The sequence below is a fragment of the Dermacentor andersoni genome, chromosome 8 (assembly GCF_023375885.2).
Source record: "Dermacentor andersoni chromosome 8, qqDerAnde1_hic_scaffold, whole genome shotgun sequence".
NCBI lineage: Eukaryota > Metazoa > Arthropoda > Arachnida > Ixodida > Ixodidae > Dermacentor > Dermacentor andersoni.
The window spans coordinates 13,754,265-13,776,423 of NC_092821.1; the positions used below are offsets into that span (position 1 = coordinate 13,754,265).

General features: G+C 44.9%; 1 protein-coding gene and 2 pseudogenes across 2 annotated transcripts in view; 2 read left to right on the forward strand and 1 right to left on the reverse strand.

The window, feature by feature from the left end:
• Window positions 1-22,159, reverse strand: part of LOC126526654 (protein 5NUC-like) — a 156,529-nt gene that overhangs the window by 133,882 nt on the left and 488 nt on the right. The window lies entirely within an intron of this gene.
• Window positions 10,453-12,920, forward strand: LOC129383670 (uncharacterized; annotated as a pseudogene).
• Window positions 20,038-22,078, forward strand: LOC140219933 (uncharacterized; annotated as a pseudogene).

Genomic DNA, 22,159 nt, shown 5'->3' on the forward strand with positions numbered 1-22,159 from the left:
CTATGTTCGATATTGGCCCACGTATGGGGTGTGCATAACGCCTACTTCATCTCTGCCGTGGGTCGGCTCTGCTCTGTACTATCTTTGGTATTGGCCCATGTATGGGGCAGATCCATAAGCCCGTGCTTAACGCCTTCTTTACGTCCATCGCAGGTATGCCCGGCGTCGGACTATTTTCTGAATCGGCCCATGTATGGCGTGTGCTTAACGTCTGCTTGTCTTCCGAAGCTGGCCGGTCCGGCGTCGCAATACCTTCAGAATCGGCCCATGTATGGGGAGTGCTTAATCCTGATACTCTACCAAAGCTGGCCGGTCCGGCGTCGCACTATCTTCGGAATCGGCCCATCTATGAAGAGTGCTTAACGAATGCATCACCTCCGCTGTGGATAGGCCCGGCATTGTATTATCTTCGGGATCGGCCCCCGTATAGAGAGTGATTAACGACAATATCACCTCCGCCCTAGGTCTGACCGTCGTTTCGCGATTTTCGCGTTCGGCCCATAAATGGGAAGTGCTCGTCCCGGCATTGTACAATCTTCTGGATCGGCCTATGTATGGAGAGTTTTTTGTCTACACACGGGCACGATCCTGTGGGAACTAGCCATTGACTGTTTCGCTGTACTTTCTTACGTGTTTGTGTTTCTTAGATAACAAATGTATAGTTAATGACGACGATAAACGCAAGAGTACTGGCACGACCGCGTTCGTGTAGGATCGCCGACGGGCGCCAAAGTGCCAGCTGTGGAATATGACGAGGCTGGAGCCATTCGTAATTATGATGCTTTTGTGTGAATACATGGACATAATCTTGGCGAAAGTAGCCCTTAACAGCTTCGCTGTAAGAAATAGGACAACCAGGACAATTTTTCTTAAATTGGGAAGCTTTTCTTCTGAGTTACTTGTATGGTTTTACTTTATAGGTTTGTGCTACTGTAGGGTAGATAGCATTTCTTTTTTGTATTGAACATTGTGGATATGCAGAGTGTTTCAGCGAACACTTTCAAAAACCTTTAAAAGTTGACTGTGGCATATATCACAATTCTAGTTCATGAGGTTGTCTACTCCAAGCGGTGGAAAAAACTTCCACAAAAAATGGAGATGCAAGATCCACAAATTAATAAGCATTCGCTAATTAGGTTTCTAAGTGATCATATTATGGCCTTATTGCAATTTACAAATTCCAGCCGTGGTGTTCGCGAGGCGGATCGACTTGGAACGAATTCTCACGACGACAGCAGTTTCGCGATATAAATTCCCGAACTTTCTAGACAAATGCATTGGCATTCAAGGTTATTTGTTGACAAAACGCCGTTTAATACACTGAAGCACACAAGTAACTAGAACGCTAAAGCATTTCTCCACAAATTCGGGAATTTATATCTCAAACCTAGTGTGGTACTGAGAATGCGTTCCACGTGAATCTACCCATCGCGAAGTCCATTGCTAAAATTTTAAATAGTAATATGGGTCATAAAATAGCTAAAAAGGTAATTGGTGAATTCTTGCTAATTAGTCGATTTAGCATTAAATTTTTTTTGCAAAAATTGTCCGCCGCTTCTAGTAGACCGGCTCATCAACTAGAATTGAGCTGTGTGCCACAGGCAAGCTCTAAAAGATTTTCAATGTGTTCGCTGAAACACCTTGCATATTGGCACGTGCACTTGTTTATCTTCATCGGGAGACCATATTTTACAGCCTAACAAATGTTATCGCACAGCGCTGGACGCGTCTGCGAGCATCGGAAGTTTCTGGCCTGTTATCGATGGATCCATCCACTGCCTATCTCCGAACCTTGTGAAATATGATCGCATGTAGGCGCGACGCAAACGGTGTAGAACTTTTTGGAAGACTGGTAGGTCCCAGCGATTATTCTGGAACCTTCGACGACTGATGTATAAAAGCCGACACGCTTGACCTGCTCATCAAATTTCCGACGATCGCCGACTGTGTACACCGCTATTGTTGGGATTTAAGTGTAACCTGCTTTTGAGGGCACAAGTTCGCCCCATAAAGACTTAATTTCGCCATTTACAGTTTTGCTACTGTGCTCGTCACAGTCACTCCCACGTGACTTCTGGTGGAGGTGCTGGTGCGTCCATGTACCGAACGCCAAAGAAAAGCCGCGATCCAAGCCCGAAACCCGACGACAACAGCAACGTCACTAAGGACCAGCGAGCTAGCCGTAGGTAGGAAGGACTGCTAGCTGAATCCGTACCTCTTCCAGAGAAGACCAGAGGGATCAAGCCAAAGTCACCAACCCCAATGGCTGGCCCAGCGCCCCCCGTTCTGCTGCAACAACTTCGGAGCCACCAACCATCCAGGGATCATCGTCTGAAGACCCATAAACCTGGCTGGAGACGTATGAACCAATCGCAACTTTCAACAACTGCAACTCCGACGACAAGCTGCGGCATGTATACTTCGCCTTAGAAGACGCCGCCAGAATGTGGTTTAAGAACCGGGAGTCGACCCTGTCAACGTAGGAACTGTTCCATTGCGGCTTCCTGCGGACCTTTACGAGCGTCGTGTGCTAGCAAAGGGCCTAAGCTATGCCATAAGCCCGAGTACAACTACCCACCAAAAACACAGCGATCTTCACCGAGGAGATGACGCGACTCTTCCGCCAAGCCGACACCAACATGTCCGAGACGAAAAAGCTTCGCTTACTCATGCGTGGCGTCAAGCAAGAACTTTTCGCCGGAATGATACGGAATTCACTGAAGACCATTGAATGATTTCTTTACAAGGCCACAAGCATTGAGAGAACTCTGGAAATGCACAACCGGCAATTCAACCGCTGCGCAAGGCCAGCAAATTACGCCGAGATGTGGTGTTAGACGAACGCCATAATATATATATATATATATATATATATATATATATATATATATATATATATATATATATATATATATATATATATATATATATATATATATACAGCAGGTTCCGCACCAGTTGGAAGTTAGTTGAAATACATTCGGATTAGACAGGTAATTATCAAAACTGGTAATAATAAAGTAAAAAATCCGGTCTTCAAGCGACAGCCTAACAGACGAAGATAAAGCACAGGGTAAGTCACTGAGCCATATTTAAAGAAGTAAGGGTCCAAGAACGATTCCCTCTGGCACACCGGATGTTTGTCACTAAGCTTTGAAGAAAAGTTATTTACTACTACAATCTAATCGAAGCGCGGATAATTTAGAAAACAGGCGACAATGCGCAACCTTATCGAAAGCGTTCGAAAAACCTTTAAAATGGCAATCAGTTTGCGTGTTACTGTGCATGTTAAAATAAAGATCCGTTGTGAGTTTGAATAACTCTCACTCGCATGAGTAACCATTCCTAAAATCGTGTTGCTTAGAGAAAGAGATCGTCAGCTTCGACGTATTCATAAATATCTGAGCTATAATATGCTCAAGTAATTTGCAGCAAGTACAAGCCTGCAGCAAATACATATTGGTGTATAATTTTCCTTGTGTACTTATCGGTAGTTTTGAATATTGATACAGCCTTAGCCACTTTCCAGTCTTTCGGTAACTGTCCAGATGCCGATTATTGCCTGAAAATATGACGTAGAAATTGACTGAACACAGCAGAGGTGTTCATAATACCTTTCAATTATTATAGTCTATTCTTGATGAAGGAGAAATTTTAGGACGATCAATTAAATTGGGTATGCACTTCTTAGTGACCCCGATTGGTGTCATGAATGCGGAAATTTGATCAGGTACAAGAGATACATTAGTAGAATCCTCGTTGGCAAACACATAGGAGAGCAACTCGTTGAATGTGGTCGGACATTGTTCGTCGGGAACGGCAGTGTCTTCCTCGTGTAAAGTGGTGTTACTAACAAAGTTACGTGGAGCAATGGCTGCCTAAAACGTTTTCGCGTTATCAGAGAAAACAAATCCTGAGAAAAATATTTATTGTTTGCAGTTCATAAAGCTGCTGACGAAAAGAAGGTTACGAAACCACGACATAGTTTACAATCTAATCGAAGTGCGGATAATTTAGAAGACAGGCGACAATGCGCAACCTTGTCGAAAGCTTTGGAAAAACCTATAAAACCACAATCAGTTTGCGTGTAGCTGTGCATGTTAAAATGAAGATCCGTTGTGAGTTCGAATAACTGTGACTCGCATGATTAACCATTCCTAGAACCGTGTTGCTTAGAGAGAAAAAAAAAATCGTTCGCAAGCAATGCCGATACGAATCCCAGGAAAGGGCATTATTAACGCACTTAGCCTTCTCGATCAAACGCTTCTTTTTCTTTATCAGTGTTCTGAGCTACCTACTGAAGCATGGATTTTTACTATAATTTTTATGAAAACTAATGGCAGAAAATTTAAGACTCCTAAAATTTTACGTTTCAATAGAACCATGTTATCGTCTACAGCCCGTGAATAAAATAATGCTTGAAGTATTATAATATAAAAACTCTCAAGTTCCTTGTTTATATTGCTGTAGTTAGCCTTACTATAATCTCGAATGGTTTTCTCAAGTGCCTCGTTTATACTGCTGTAGTCAGCTTTATTAAAATCTCGAATGGTTTTGACAGTGCTACCGCTAAATTAAAGGGGAACAGCAACATTAAATTGTAGTAGCCAGTGATCACTAAAGACTTTAATGCGCATCACCTTCCCTGTAGTCTCAGGAGCATTCGTTAGTATTATGTCCAAGACATGGTTCTGCGAGTAGGCTGGTCGACAACTTGCGATAAATTATATTCCAGTTTTAGCTTTGTATAGTCGGTAGAAACACGCCAGGAAGGCAATTGAGCAGAGCATTCAATTCATGCAGATTTGAAATCACGAAGAAGGTAAACAATACCTGCCCTAGAATGTTCAATAGCACAAACTATGTTATTATGCAGGCCATGGATAATGGCGAAGGGGCATCATGTGGCCAATTGCATGCTCATAGCAACAATTTAACGGTGGAAACAGAACATGTGACCGAAACAATCTCGAGACTAGCCTTAGCTTACTTTCGCTAACCTCTTGTTTTTTCTTCAAGATACTTCAATTCATCAAGCTTACCATATATTACCAGATATGGTTCTTAAGGTAGGTAGCTTAATAAATAATGTGAGCTCGAGTTGCAATTTCATTGGCTGCTTCTCACTCTTCATTAGCACGAGTTGAAAAGCGCACAGTGAGACGGAGATTGACGGCGCTATTATTAAGCGTAACATATTATCGAGGTCATGTAATCTGAGCCTCTTTGTGCATAAACGAAAGTTACCTTACAAGTATATCACACACGAAACGTATAATTTACGTATATTGTGAAGTACGTGCAATATTCCCAATCTGCCTTCGTTTTGAGATTTTCTTTATAGTTAAACTCTATTTTGCTCATAACAGTACGCTTGAAGGACGCTTGATGTTCGATCAGAAACAGTTGCCGTTGTTATATAGAGAATAAATTGTTTACTCTGCGTGATGGTTGGTATTTTTGATTTTATCTGTCCATATAAGTCATTCGAAGTTTGTTGACAGCCTGCAGGATTCCATTATTAGAAAGCATTTCAAGCATTGCAAAACTGGAAAGAGAAAATTGCATTCGTTCAGTCTGTCATTTGGGGTTGTTTCGTTATGAAAAAACCAATCCCTATTTGCACACACATCTTCTTAATTGCAACAAGACAACTGCATGAAAACCCTCTTTTGTGCATGCGTCGCCACAGCATGGATTGAGTACTGTGCTCAAAACGTTGGGCATTTCGCAAGCTCTTGTACATTGCATATGCGTTTCATTAAAGACGCATGAAGTAACACATCCTATGGTACAGCTTGCGGTAACGCATGTGTGTTTATAGCTACAACAAATAATTTCGGTGCCTGTAACAACTCGAGACGTGAAGTATCTTCTGCTACGTGCCCCATGAGGTGGAACTTTAACGCTTCAGAATAACAGCTGGCGCATGCAGTCTCGTCGTTTGAGAGTCCATGTGCAGTTTCGCGTGACGCCGCGGGAGCCCAATAAATACAGTAGTGAATTGACATGGAAATTAGTTGGACTTCAGAGTTTTCATTCACCATAGCATGATTCTAAGCAGAACAAAATTATCAAAAGTCTAACAGGAGCCTAAACAAAACCAATATTCTTTTCAGCTATAAGCCCTCGAACGATTGCTTTCCTTTGTAAAGAATGGAAATGAAGTGACATCTGCGTATGGCATATATACTTCTTGTTGCAGTTTAAAGTCTATTTTCTTGAACTCTCCAAGATTGGATGTATTGTTCATTGTTGTTGGACACATGGTGACATATATACACAATAGAGGACGTACCGCAGTTATTTCTTGCTCTGTCAGTCTAAAGGAATGAAATATTTTGGTTTGCTTTTCGCGTCGAATACTTTTTTTGGAAGCAAAAAAATGGCGCACCAAAACTCTTATAAATGTAGCTGCATCTTTGTCTCTACGAATATAAATACTGAGTTCACCAAGACACTACAAGTAAATGGTGAGGTAGTAAGAATAAGGAACGCTCACTATATTTAGGTGCAATTATCCACTGTTACCTAGAATAATCTGTTACCTAGAATGATACTGATCAATGATGCATCTGTTTGCGGATGATTTCTTCTGTACGGAAACTTCTCTCACAGGGAAGCCAGAATTCAGTGTCTTGACCATTATTATCTTAAATACTTATAGATTCCGATATCTAAATTTGGTAATACATCATAGGCAAATTTAGGCACTAATCACACCTGCTAACTGTATAGTTTATAAATGAGGTAAGTTTGAATTGTAAATTTGATGTTAGGAATATCAGAATATTTTTGATCAGATCGAAACTTCTCCACTGCCGAGGTTATATTTGAACATATCTAAAGGCTATCGATGGTTATGTAGGTTTCAAGCTATGAATATTTCAAGCTCATTTTTCAAACGTGACAGAATTAGGTTTTGCACAAACCAGAACCTTATTTTTACAAAAATAAGAACTACTGCAAACAAACTAATCCCTCTCTTATCATCTTGAATTTTATAGACACCGATAACAAAGACAAGCTAGTGATTTGTGTACAATAAACATAAATCATTTTTGCTTGTAGCCTTTTGCATCTGCTCGATTCCATCGTTAGTCATAGTATTGTCACGTTGCACTGTCGGTCAAGAACACAGTAGCAAAGCTATGAATGACGAAACTTAACTCTTTACTAGGAGAACTTGTGTCCCTAAAAGGAAGTGAAATTATAAGTGCGAAGATAGCGATGAACACAGTCAGTGATCGGCGAAAATCTGATCTGCGGATCATGATTATGCTAAATACTGATAGATTCTGATATCTAAGTTATTTTCATACATCAGAGGAAAACTTATGCCCTAATCCCTAATACTAAAGCGAATCGGAAGGTATTTGCCTCTTTTTTTTAGCCAAATTACGGCTGCAAATGCAAAATCAACATATCCATTCCCAGCGGTGGTCCTTTCTTGAATCGGCCCACTCTTATCTGCAGGTAGCTAGGCGGCACGGCTCTGCTGTCAGTTGTTGAAGATAACGGTTTTGCTTCACAGGTCCACGCGGTATGAGCAAGGAGGCGTTATTCGTTTTCTGTGGAGCAAGGGACAAACGCCTACCGAAATTCACAGGGAAATGCAGCCTACGTATGTTGACAGTTACCAAATGCCGCGAGGACTGTGAAAATAGTGTAGGAACGTAGAATAGTGCGTATATTTGTAATTACCTATATGTACCTTAATATGACTGATAAAGAACTGGGGCAAATAGTTCTTGATTCATCCTCGTACATGGCTCAAAAACCCTGCCTGCGTATGCGCTGGTGCTAACTTGAGTTCTGGAATATGCACCAGTATTCCTGTCACGCACAGAATTCAATTACAGGAGGCGTGGCGACAACCTAGACAACAAATCGAAAGATGGGTAACATTCAAGAACTTCAGATACGTGCACGCGCGTCCTGCGCCGTGCAATAACATTTAACATTTGTTTGTCGGTGAAAAGCGGTCGTCGGAGAAAGATGTGTAAGAACACGTGTCAGTATTTTCAATCAGATCACTAACTAACCACACAGTAGCCAAATTATAACGAATTTATTTTGTTTATTTATTTATTTATTGTCTATTTATTGGCATGCTCTCAAGGCCCGGGGGCATTACAGAGTGGAATCGTGATTAGTACAAATAAATTCGTTGACAATATTCTTGAAGTTTGTGGCGTCAGAAATGGCAGTGATGGAGGCAGGGAGGTGGTTGCAGTTATTCGTCGTTCTTGGTAAAAAGGAATCAAAATAAACGTTGGTGCGACGAGTTGGAACTGCAACCTTAATATGATGATCCGTGCGGGACAATATGTATGCTGGTGGGGTGATTAGTTCATCCATAAGTGTTTGGTTAGTGTAATAAATCTTATGAAAAAGAATAGGCGAAAGTATTTACGTCGTAACTCTAGGTTAGGGAAGCCAAGGGCTAGTTTCATTGAGCAGACACTTGCATGACGAGAATAATTCGAAAGAATAAAACGAACAGCTCCGTTTTGAATGGATTCGATTCTTTAGATTCGAGTTCTGGAGTAGAAGGGTCGAAAGTGGAGCATGCATATTCAAGTTTAGGCCTCATCAAGGATTTGCACAGAAGTAACTTGACAGCTGCACTTGCCGACAAAAACTTACGCCGTAAAAACCCAAGCATGCGATTACCGTTACCTTAAATTCAATTTATATTAACGTTCCATGTATGATAGTGTGTAATGTGGATACCAATATATTTGTATGATGAAACATTTTCTACTGGTATGTTGTTAATATTGTACGTAGGAATGGTGATATTTCTGACAGCACGGAACACAAGCATCGCCTTACATTTATTAGAATTGAGCTTCATTTGTGATCTAGAACACAATGATGTTACTATGTCAATGCCTCATTGAAGATTATCGCAGTCGCCAGTGTTAGGAATCACACGATAGAGAATAAAGTCATCGAGGAATAACTTAATTAATGATTTAATTTGGTCTGGGAGGTCATAAATATATGGGCATGTTCAGATAAGAACGGTAATCGAGGTCCCATGAACATTTTTTGTTTTCAATGAAATTTTCATATCTGATGGGCAAATGTGTCCACACAAAGGAATGAACCTTAGTTTTGCAAGGAACTTCGTAGTTTTATCGGAAAAAAATCGTATGTCACAAGCGGTGGAGAATGTCGTTTTTGCCAGTTCGCAAAGTTGTAAGTTTGGAGCCTCACTGCATACACAATAATTTTTTTCCGCACATAAGTACTTTTTCGTTACCTCTTTGCAACGTGTACTATACGAAGGAATAAAAGAACTTTTTCTTGCTGTGTCAATCTGCTAAATAAAAAATCGCAAACTTCGTTTCCGGAGCTATGCGGTGCAAGAAAGGCACTTTGCAGGGCAGCCTCAGGGCAAGATGCATAAAGGTCTCCACACTGAATCTTTTTCTCAGTATTTTCTAGCTACTTTTACTCACTTTAGGAAAGTTTTGTAGTTCTACACTTGACAGATATTTTTCAATATGGCCTCAAATTTGGCCGAAGTTCAAAAACGTCAAAAAAGTGACAATTTTGCCTTGGATTTAAAAAAAAATCATCGTCATCGAATTTCATTAAAATTTGCCTGAATAATCCTCAATACTCGATAATATTAGGGTACCAAAAAAGTGTTGCATTATATTGTTTTAAAGTATGAAAATTAATACAAAACTGAGTTCATGATTTCAATGTCTACGATTGCTCAGTATTTTCTCTTAGGATGCGCTATCGTGAGAAGCTGGATTTAGTATTGTCTTTTTGTGGGTAAATTTTAAACGCTACAGTTGCTGAGTTCATAAGTGTAATTTTTAAGTGTTTTTTTCTCTTACAATCAAAGGTCTAAAGCTCCTATTCGCTTTCGCACTCTTCTAACAGTGGGACTTAATTTACTGTAAGCATATTTCAGAACGTTATCTTGGAGTGACGTGTGGTTAGTGGTCGTTTATGCAAACATTTATTGCACCCGTCGCCACTCTCAAGATGCCTTTAACGAGCTGCCGCCGCTCCATGGATGAACCGCGCTTGGCAGCCGCTCCTATAGCTATTTAACGCCCGGCGCGACCCCGAATTTCATAGCACCATGTGTGCCGCCACCGCACCGAGGCTTTAGCCGCCGCTATCATCTTTCCATCGCAACGCACCGAACGCCTGGCAGTTATACCTCAGCCTTGGACCTTCGGCCGAGACAGGCCCGATGAGCGGATGTTGTACGGATCTCGAGTTTCGCCTGTCGTTTTGCAGGCCTGGTAGAATGTGGGGTCGTTTTCTGTACTCACGTGGCTTCTCTGCGCGCGAAGGCTCCCACGACAAGCATACTTGGTATCTCAGTCTCAGCTCGTACGCCTGACCGAACCAGCGCCAGTGTCGACGGCGGGCAGCCTTTGTTAAAGATCCATCAATCTGTCCATCTCCTTTTTTTGGAAAAGCAGCCCTGAGCCCTGCATCCGTCACCTGCTCTTCTGTCCCACGATAATCTTCGGAAGCGGTGAGCTTTTGCATTCATGAAGAGATTTCCGCGGCGAACGTTTTGTGCCGACTACTCAAAAAGGCACAAACAGAGAATTGAAAAAAGGACGTAATTTTCGCAGTGTAAAACCCTCAATGTCACTGCTGTCAAAAAAGTCCTACTTCCCGAAGAAGCTCTCCGAGTACGAGAAAGTGACTTCATCTGTCAGAATTGTTACCGTCGGTTCAAGGAAGACATAGATAATATGCAGGCAGAGTCAACCGAAACATTCGAAGAATTCCGCCCTGGAGAAGAAATCGTAGAAAATTTAAACTCCAGTGTCAGCCTTACCTCTGAAATCTCGCCCCTAAAGCCACCGAGCGCTCTAAAAAAACACCTCACACTTTCCTATGCAAAATGAAAGCAGGAAGAGGTGGCAAGAGCTATGGTGACGAAAATACGATCAGGGATACAGGCAGCATATAATATCCCAGAGACTTCTCGTGCGTCACAAGAAAAGTGTGCGCAATGCAGCAGCTGGGAAGACAACCTACATGCTGCCTACAATAGGTGTACGTCCTTTCAAGAGCGTTGCCAGCTGCTGACACTGCTACCACGCAACCTAACCGTGAAATATGTGCAGGAAGTTATTCCAGAGGCAACGAGGTACGTTATTCAAAAATCGAAGAAGGTGGTGGATGAAGAAGGCGTATGGTCAACACAGGAGCGATATACAAGATGTAAGCTAGAACACGAAGACATTACCACCGTTTTAGAATATTACACCATGGATGAACTCGATTGCTCTAGACAGACACCGAACAGAAAGGATGTTGTGAGAATCTAAAAGAAGGGAGAGAAGGAATGGGTACCTAAACGGTTCATGACGCGGTCCTTGCGAGAAGCATTCCGCCTCTACAAGCATGCTCACCCTGCCTCCCAGGTTGGCCTCACAAAATTCATATCCTTGCGTCCTAAGTGGGTGAAATGCTCGCCACAGTGGCAAGTGTGTGTTTGCGCGTGCTGTGCAAAGTTTCAGTTGTGCCTCGTGGCACTGCAGAACGCCTCCGGAAGGTCGCTTTTTCCCGATGATATGCAGAGTCTCTGCGTATGCCAGGAACCTACTGCGTCATGTTTCCTCAGGAATTGTGAGCTACTGTCCACAAGATGACATTTTCACTTTGGAAAATTTTGATATGAGCAGCGAGGACGAGGTGTTGATTGCTTCATGGGAATACGGTGCGCTAGTTAAAAAAACTCTGACGGCTTCATCATTTATGAGAGAATTTCTAAGAATGACCATGAAATGGATTCCCCACAACTATATCAGATCTGTGCAAGCAAAAGCAATACATGAACAAAAACAGAGCTGCGAGAGAGGTTCAATTGTTTTGCATTTTGATTTCGCCGAAAACTGCATAGTTGTGCTTCCAGACGCAGTACAAGCGTACCATTGGCAGAAGAAGCAGGTCACCGTGTTTACCTGCGTTGTCACGTCAAGAAAATCGACTCGGAACTACGCCGTTATTTCCGACGATATGTCTCAGGATTCAGCTCATGCATGTTTGGTTGGCTCTGTCGAAAATCAAAGCACACCTCGAAGACAACGCGCCAATCTACACTAAGGTAACACATGTGAGCGACGGGGCTCCCGCTCACTTCAAGAATAAATATCAGTTTCATTAGCTACAACGCAGTGAATGTCAAGAGACGAAATGGATGTTTTCGGCCACTGGACACGGCAAAAATGCTTGCGACGGCGTTGGTGAGCTTGTGGAACATCGATCATCACACCACAACTTGCGGAAGCCTGCAAGTGAGGCCATACAAACAGCCAGCGGCTTCGTTGACGCAATTCAAGGAACGCTAAAGAACATCACCATTCTGGAGCTCCCACAGAGGGAGCTTGCAGACTTTCGCGAAATGAAGAAAAAAAAATTATGGGGTTTTACGTGCCAAAACCACTTTCTGATTATGAGGCACGCCGTAATGGAGGACTCCGGAAATTTCGACCACCTGGGGTTCTTTAACGCGAAATGAAGAAGGAAGAATGGAAAACGGCAAAGAAAGTGCCTGGAGTTCAGACGCTCCACATGTGGAAATACGTTCAATCAAATGAAGGCACTGCATCCATGTGGCCTCCACCGCTGCTTCGGAATGGAAGTGACTGTGATCTGGTTTGTGCTTCGGGCTGGACAATATACTGTGCGCATACCGAAGTCAACTGCTGCCGTTTATTTCTTGTTACGATTTTCTGAATTGCAATCTGCAGATAAAGCGGCATACCATTTGTAAATTGTGTCCCGATTAAAACTCCTGCTGATTAAAAACCTTGCAGATAAATTGTCCCCCTCAGAAGACGACGTTTTGTCTCCTGACAGTGCCCTGTAGAACCATTGAACACAGAGGTAAACAGATGCAGGTGCGGACACGTCGGCTTCAGAAACACATTAATATTCATTTTTATATATAAAACTTTTCTAAGCACCGATAAATGATCCAATATTTTTAAAGAATCGAGTACATACCAATGTAACTTAGGATGACAAATTAGGCAATACAAAAAACGTTTGACCGCCGCCAACCAGTTCTTGAGACATCAGGTGAAATAGCGAATTTATTCCCATTTTGGCGCATCAAAAACGCCGCTAACAAGCGAATAGAAGCTTTACAAACATTGAGGATCGTTCGGATATTGTGGTAAATAAAATGTAACCAAGTTCAGCGAGTGCTAAAACAAATTTCTGGGAGTTACTATTTCTAAGAGGCAGTAAAAAGCAATTCTAGATAACAAAAACATGAACTCAGTTTTGTCTTCATTTTCATACTTTAAAACAATATAATGCAACACCTTTTTGGTACCTTAGAATTAGCGATTATTGAGGATTATTCAGGCAAATTTTAATGAAATTCGACGATGACGTTTTTTTTTAAATCGAAGTCAAAGTTGTCACTTTTTTGGCGTTTTTGATCATCGGCCAAATTTGAGGCCATATTGAAAAATATCTGTCAAGTGTAAAACTACAAAAGTTGCCTAAAGTGAGTAAAAGTAGCTGGAAAATACTGAGAAAAAGATTAAGTGTCGAGATATTTACGCATTTTGCCCTGAGGCTGCCCTGAAAAGTGCCTTTTTTGCACCGAATAGCTCCGGAAGCGAAGTTTGCGATTCTTTATTTAGAAGACTGACAGAGCGAAAAATTGTTTTTTTATTTTTTCGTATAGTACATGTTGCGAAGAGGTAACGGAAAAATACTTATGTGTGGAAAAAATTATTGTGCATGCAGTGAGGCTCCAAACTTGCAACTTTGCGAAGTGGCAAAAACGACGTTCTCCACCTCTTGTGACATACGATTTTTTTACGAGAAAACTACGAAGTTTCATGCAAAACTAAGGTTCATTCCTTTGTGTGGACACATTTGCCCATCAGATATAAAAATTTCATTGAAAACAAAAAATGGTCATGGGACCTTGATTACCGTTCTTATCTGAACATGCGCATATACTAAAAATAATAACGGTCCTAGAACTGACCCTTGCCGTACACTGGAGGTTACTCGACATGTGGCAGAGAAACATTCGTTAGCATAAACAAATTCTGAACGGTTAGACAAAAAACACTTAATCCAAGCAATTTGATACTTGATTGCGCGAAGTTGTGATCAGGAAGACAGGTGACACTCCAAGAACAACAAAAGCGGCGAGCGATGTCGTCAGAGATAGAAATCCGATTCAGGCGTAAAGCGCATCGGCGAATACATACACGTGACACGAGCTGGGGGCTGCGGACGGAGACAAGCATGGTCGCCCGAACCATGCCTTTATTCTTCGTATTCCTCCTTCACCGCTATCGCACCGCACCATCGTTGTGCAGTTGCTCACACACATGACTCATCGTACCTTTGCACGTAATTGCTGACGCTCGCGTAAGTTGGAGAAAATACGCCGGTATTCTCGTCGCGCACGCAATCTGATTACAGGCAAGGTTTCTACAATTTAGAATTGGCGACAACATTCTATAATATTCCGATACGTGAAGATGCATTTTGCGCAATGCGATAACGTTGTAACACGCGTGTGCTGTTTAAGAGCTATCACCGAAAAAAAAAAGGTACACGCGTAAGTACTTTTGTGCTGCTTTGATTTACAACAAGATTTCGTAAACATTTCATTACTACAATTATTAGTTTTTTTTTGTATTCTACTTTGAACGAAGTCGCATATATTATTTTTCAAGCTTGAGGCTTCCGACCAGTAATTTCATCTCTGTCACATGTTTTGCCTAATCCTTTGCGTGTGAAATATCTAAGTCTTCAAAGCTAGTACAGCGCGAGCAGACAAAGGAAGAACAAGCCAGTCATAAGGTAAGGAAGCAGCATGCAGACCGGTGGAAGACACAGAGGCTGTGTGCTAGTATGGTGACACACCTAATAACACAACGAACTATCTTAAATAATAAAGCTCTCAAATAAGGCCTAACTCTTGGAGGACGCTTAAGGTTCGCTTGAAGAGTGGAACACGATAGCATTCAAAGACCCCTCACTGCTTTTCACATTTCCCCGGAACTGCAGCTTTTGTAACGGTGACATTTACCGGGAAAAGCTGGCAGCGAACGCCATGCACGAAGGGCAAGCTTTCTGGTAGAAACGTGGCCTCTTGTGTGGGCCGATCTCCTCGTATTTTTTCGCACTTTCAATATATCGGTCTGAGAAGAGATAACCTAAAAGAAATGCACAGTCAGTGTTTTTTATTACATCTGCGTGTGGGCTGCTGCTCTCAAAATTAGAAGGAATAACTTTGCAAATAATGAAAGACAAGGTCTGAGCCACTTTGGTGGTAGAAGCGTGCTTGGGATGCGTGGTTCGGTATTTGGTACAAAACTATTTTTGTCGAAGCGACATCCAACTCTGGACGCCGGACCCCGACACGGTGCCCTTCTGCGAAACGGGGGCCTTAACACTATGGCGTTAAAAGTGCCGGCTATCTATCAAGCCACGTTAATTGCGAGAACCAAGCGATGAGGAACGCGAGGACGTATTGCTATATAAAATGCACTTAGCCAAGTCATGCTGAGCCTCTAACACATTATCTACATTTTACAACTTTATGACCTTATTTTCTCTTTCGATCACATGGCACAAAACTTATGTCAGTGCATTTTTTTTCCGTAGCACAAAATGTCAGTTCTCAAAAGTCAATTACTTTTCTCGGGGCGCAAAATGCAAGAACGCCGCTGTCCCGTGAACTGGGGGCACGTGAAATAAACCCAGGTTGGGAACGTTAATCCAGAGTCCGTCACTACGGCATGCCTCATAAGCAGATAGTGGTTTTGGCACGTAAACCCGAAAATTTAGTTTCTTTTAAAGTTAATTATTCATCTTTACTGCACGCGCTGCTTTCTTCTCATACGGTAACGAGCTACTACGTAACTCTTTCAAATAGAAAAGGATAAAAACACTAGCAGACAATAAATAACTGAAGCAAGCTATTCTTGCCAGTGACCTACGTTATTTACTGGTATTTAGTACAGCCAGGACACAGAGGCCGTCAAGAAGCACTTCGAGATCGGTTGTTCTTTGTCTTGCGTTGCAGTTATGTCTTGACGTCACGTCACGGCTGCGTTGTGTTGAGTTCGGGCTGGTACCTCGCGTCATCAGGTCTTTGGCCACCGCATGCTTTCCTTCCAGGCTTCGTCGGGATGATGGAGTGTCGTTATGTCGTGAAGATAGTCTTTTCGGCATCTTCGTCGTCGGCGGAGTATGTTCGTCAGTTCGATGAAAAGCAACCACGCCTGCATCGGTTGCTGCATTTAGTTTTCCGGATATGGGCTGACGGACCGGCCCCGGGCTGGGCCAGTGTATGGACACCGCTGCGGTGACATGTAGTGGTCTGGTGAAGGCAAACTGGACAGTCGCCGAGGGCTCCACTGAGTAGCAGCGAGGTAGTCGGCGACGTCAGGAGGGCGTTCTCCTTCCCGAGGGCGCGGTGTGTTGACGGCGAACCCTCTCAGTCCCAAGTCGCGGCATGGGCATCGGCGGTATACATCGCCGGCTTCCGCGCCGTGATAGCAGAGCGAACGGTGGTCTGGGCTCGCCAAATGTCCGTCTTCCTCACGTAGCTGCGTTGGGCGATGGTTGGGCGTGCTCGTGGCGGCGGCGGAGAACAAAGGAATTGCAGCGTTACAGGGCCTTAGCGCGCTCGCGTACGGGGACATTCACGGTGGGCGACGGTAGCGTAGGACATCGCTTCACGCTGGGGCTGCGGTGATTATGGTCGCACCTCAGCAACTCCAAGCGATCGCTGAACCTCTTTGATGATGTCGGCGATTGAGGTTGCTTTATGTAGCGACCTTGGAAAGAGCTTCTGCAGCTCCTCGCGAACGACCGCTCTAATGGTCTCTCGCTGGTAGTCGCTGCCGAGTCCTTGAACGTTGGTGTAGTTTGCAGTCAGCGTTCGGCGGTTGTACTGCCTTGTCCGCGTATCGAGCATCTTCTCAATGCTGGTGGCCTCGCGAAGAAACTCTTCGGCGGTCTTTCGCTGGTCTTCATACCATTCCAGTGAAAAGTTCCGCCTTCACAACACGTATGAGCCGGCCGACGTTCTTCCCCTCGGACATTTCCGAGTCGGCGTGGCGGAATAAACGGCTCATCTCGTTCATGAAGATCGCGATGGTCTCATTCGGTAGCTGCACTTGGATTTCTAGTAGAGCTTGGGCTCGTTCTCTGCGTATGACGCTTGTGAATGTCTGCAGAAAGCTGCCCTGGAATAGGTCTCACGTCGTTAAGGTGGCCTCTGTGTTCTTGAAACACGTCCAGGTGGCGTATTCCAGTGCTAAAAAGACATGTCGCAGCTTGTCGTCGGTATCCTAGTTGAAGGTCGAGGTTCGTTCATCGGTGTCCAGCCATGCTTCCGGATCTTCAGACGAGGTCCATTGAAGGATGGTGGATCCCGAGGTTGTTGCAGCAGAATGGGGAACGCTGGGGCAGCCATTGGGGTTGTCGTGTTCACGATCTTCTTGACAGCCTCAGGTAGAAGGCAGTGCTCAGGGGCAGCTGCTGCAGTCGTCGGCTTGGTCGATGATCCAGGACGACCTTGGTGCTGTCTTTGTGGTGCGGGCTTGGATCACGGCTTGTCGGGGGTGTCCGGTAAATGAACGAACTAGCGCTTCCACCAGATTTCACGTAGTAGTGACGGTTAAGAAGGCACCAAAACTGTCAATGGTGAAAGTAGCGTTTTATTAGGCGAACCTGCGCCCTTAATAACAGGCTACACTCAGTGACTAATGATAACGGCGAACACAGTCGGCGATCGTCGGAAATCTGATGTGGCGGTCAAACGCTTCGGCTTTTAAACGCATGTTATCGATGTGTGACAAGATAGCTCGCCAGCTTAGGCGGCGTCAGCAGTGACAGCGCCGCCGTGGCACTAGCGATGCTGTCTATAAAAGCCGCTGCTTGTTGATAATAAAGGGTCATTTGGTTGTTGCTTGTTGAAGGTGAAAGACGCGCACTTCTTTGCGTCTGTTCGTGACACAAACATGGTGTCAGAAGTGGCGCCCGCCGATCTGAAGCACCACGACTCTCGGACGTCAGACTATCCCTGAAACGAGGACGCCGCGAGCCCATTAAACAGTGCCAGACACCGGATAAGCCAACAGGTATCTTACAAGAAAAGACCAAGTAAGATGGCTTTGTTTCAAATTGCTCCACCTGAGCCCTTCAGCTTCGGAACGCCTAACGAATGGCCTCCCTGGAAACAGCGATTTCTTCGCTTCCGAACGACGTCTGGACTACACGGGAAGCCAGAAAAGAGTCAAAGATGCATTGGTGTATCTAATGGGACCTCAAGCCGAGGATATCTTCAAAACGTTCAAACTTGAGCCTGGCGGCCAGACGTTTGAGGTCATACTGCAGGAGTACGAGGCCTACTTTGTTCGTCGACGGAACATCATTTATGAAAGGGTCAAGTTTAGCACCCGAACGCAACAACACTGAAAATCCGTCGAGGATTTTGTTGCTGCACTGCACGCGCTTGCTTCTACGTGCGGCTACGGGGAGCTGCGAGAAGATTTAATTCGAGATCGCCTCGTGGTGGGTCTCCAAGACCGTAAGATCTTGAGAGGTCTGCAACTCGATCCGGACTTAAAACTACAGAAAGCATTCTTGGTGGCACGACAGCACGACACCTTCAATCGACAGCAGGCAGAGCTTCACCGCGTGCGCGAACAGGAAGTTCACCAAATACAGTCCCAGAGGAGTACGCGACAAATGAGGATGAACGTGCCTCCGCCGGAAAGTGGAAGCAACGTTCCTAAACAATGCGGCTGGTGCGGAAGAAAGAGGCAAAGTCGAGCGTCCTGTCCAGCGAAAGATACACTCTGCAGAAAGTGCGACAAAAGAGGACACTTCGAGATGGTTTGCCTATCAACCAGAGCTGTCAGGAACGTCGGAAACCAGACCGAGGAACCAGGCTTCCTCGGAGTCCCATCCCCTTCATCCGCGTACAGGGGGGAACTTCCCGCTCTTGTTGAATCCTCGAATGTGCTATTTAAAGTAGATACTGGCGCGGACGAAACGGTCATTCCGGCGGAGCTCTTCACTCGCATCTTTCCCGCGATAAAATTTCAACCAGCAAGGCTCCGGCTTCAGGGACCTGATGGTGAATCCTTTGCCATATTTGGTAAGGCTGCCATGAATATGACGTTTGCGGGAACGAGCAGCCGCGAGGACGTGTACGTACTTCAAGGCCTCCGAACCCCTCTTCTTGGAAAACCAGCGATAGAAAGGCTCTGCGTACCACAAATCAACGTATTGAAGGAAACTGGACCCCGAATCTGACTTTCCACAAGTGTACCAGGCACTGGGGACCTTCAAAAAATATGATCTCAAGTTGAATCCCGAAGGAAAGCCTTTCGCACTGTCGTCCCCCCGTATAGTCCCCCTGCCTTTTTTTCGGAAAAACAAGACAAGAGCTCGAGTGGATGCAAGCACTAGGTGTCACTTCTTGTGTCATCGGGCCTACTACAGGGTGCGCACCTATGGTTGTCGTTCTTAAACCCTCGAGTGCTGTTCGAATCCGTGTTGACTTCACGGAACTCAACAGATGCATTCAACGAGAATGGCATCCCATCCCGGCCGTCGAGTACACCATCGGAATGCTACGGGAAGCCAGCACGTTTTCAAAACTCGACGCGAACTCAGGTTTATGGCAGATACTACTGAGTGAAGGCAGCAAAGAATACCCAACTTTATCACGCTGTTCGGACGATTTTATTTCAACCGACTTCCGTTCGGAATTTCGTCAGCCCTCGAACATTTTGAAAGACGAATGGGACAGGTTCTTTCAGGACAGGAGGGAGTCGTCTGCCACATGGACGATGTGCTTATTTGGGGTGCGACGCATACGCAGCATATCGAGCAGCTTCGGGCAGTGGTGGACCGCCTCCACACAGCGGGCATTACTATGAACAGAGATACGTGCGAGTTCAGTGCCAACCAGATTTAATTTTTGGGACGTACAATGGGGAACAACTCAGTGCGTCACAATAAGCAAAAGCTTGATGCGGTGACAGAAATGCACATCGGACGTCCAAGACAGAGTTACGGCGCGTGATGGGCATGGTAAATTATCTGGTGCACTTTGTGCCCCGCTTGGTGCAAGTCCTTCAGCCTCTTTCTTCCATGACGAGCTCAAGACAGGATTTTGCTTGGGGTCCCGGGCAAGAAGCCGCCTTCAAGAAGTGGAACTCTTCTTTCATCGGACCCTGTTCTGGGGATCTACGATTCAAACATGGAAACAGTGGTCACAGCAGACACCTCATCGTACGGTCTTGGAGCTGTCCTGCGCCAAAGCCAAAAGGACGGTCATTTCAAAGGGATTTCTTATGCTTCCAGGACCCTTACAACCACCAAGCGGCGGTACGCCCAAATTGAAAAAGGATTTGCCCTCGTGTGGGCTAGCGAAAATTTCTGTGATTATCCTGTAGGAAAGCGCTTTATCCTCGAAACAGATCATAAACCACTCGTATCTTTGTTTGGGTCAGGAGCAATTGATGAACTAACACCCAGGCAACAAAGAATGCGGATGCGTCTGATGTGCTACACCTATGACATTGTGTATGTTCCAGGCCAGGACTTCACGGTGGCGGACGCGCTTTCTCGCTCACCTCTTCCACAAAGGGAATGCTTGGAACTGGAGGACGAGATCTAGGGCTATATGCGATTGGTGGCTTCGTCAGACCCGGTAACAGCGCTGAGTTTACAGCTTATCGCCCAGGAGCAACAGCGAGACCCGGTACGTCAAACGCTTATCAACCTGTGTACAAAAAGCTGGCCAAGCCGTCGGGACGTTGAGTTTGACCTGAAGCCTTACTTGAATGACCTTACTTGAATGAGAGGCAAAGCATTGACCTTGTTGAAAACCTGCTCATGTGCGGCTCGCGGATAGTGATCCCATCGACCCTACGGCAGCCCGCCCTTAAAATAATTCACGAGGGACACTTCGGCATCGAGAAGTGCCGGGCACGTTCCAAGAGGTCAGTTTGGTGGCCAAGTATCGACGCGGACATTGAACGACTTGTTAACTGCCACAGCTGCGTCAAGCAGAGCATTACCCGAAAGATGCTTCTGCAACAGACTAAGTTTGCAGATAGGCCATGGCAGTGCATTGCGATGCATTTATTCTTTATTGAGGGAAAATGGTGGCTGATCCTTACCGATTATTTTTCGCGATACCTGGAGCTCGTACCGCTAAATACCCTGAGTTCATCCACAGTAATAAACCACTGCAAATCCATTTTCGCCAGACACGGGATTCCGGAAGTAGCTGTTTCTGATAATGGGCCCAATTCTCAAGAGCCTTTGGCGCTGAATTTTCAAAGTTTGCATCAGAGTACAACTTTCAACAGGTGACGTCTAGCCCTCATTATCACCAGAGCAACGGAATGGCAGAGTCCGCCGTGAAACTTATCCAGCGCTCCTTAAAGAAAACTGCTGACGCTTATAAAGCTCTTCTGGCCTACAGGACAAGCCTACTCAAGAGCGGACACAGCCCCGCGGAGCTGCTCATGGGGAGGCGACTGCTCACGGCCCTGCCCACGTCCAGCGAAAGCCTGCAGCCTCTGGCAATAGACTTACAAGAACTGCCAGCTTTCGAGAGGTCGCAGCATCAGCGCCAGAAGACAGACTACGCCCGACGCCACGGAGTGCGTGATCTGCCTGCCGGAACTGTTCGAAGGAACAGACGCATGGATCGTAGACCTCCAAAGAGAAGGAGCCGTTTGAGGAAGCACCGACGAGCCCAGATCGTACTGGGTCGACTCCGGGGAAACTTCTCTACGTAGAAGGGCAATGATGAAAGAAGCAGCGCACAACAGTGTAACGATCCCCGTCACAATCACACACGAAGCGCAAGGAGTGGTTCCTCCAGAACGATTTCAAGCTTCGTAACAAGAGTGGCTTCAAAAAAAAAAGAAAGAGAGGGAGATGTGTGATAAGGTAGCTCGCCAGCCTAGGCAGCGTCAGTAGTTACTGCGCCGCTGTGGCAGTAGCGATGCGGTCTATATAAGCCACTGCTTCTTTATAATAAAGGGTCTTTTGGTTGTTGCTTGTTGAAGGTGAAGGACGCACATTTCCTTGCGTCTGTTCGTGACGCAAACAATCGGAGGTTCCAGTGTACTCGATAATG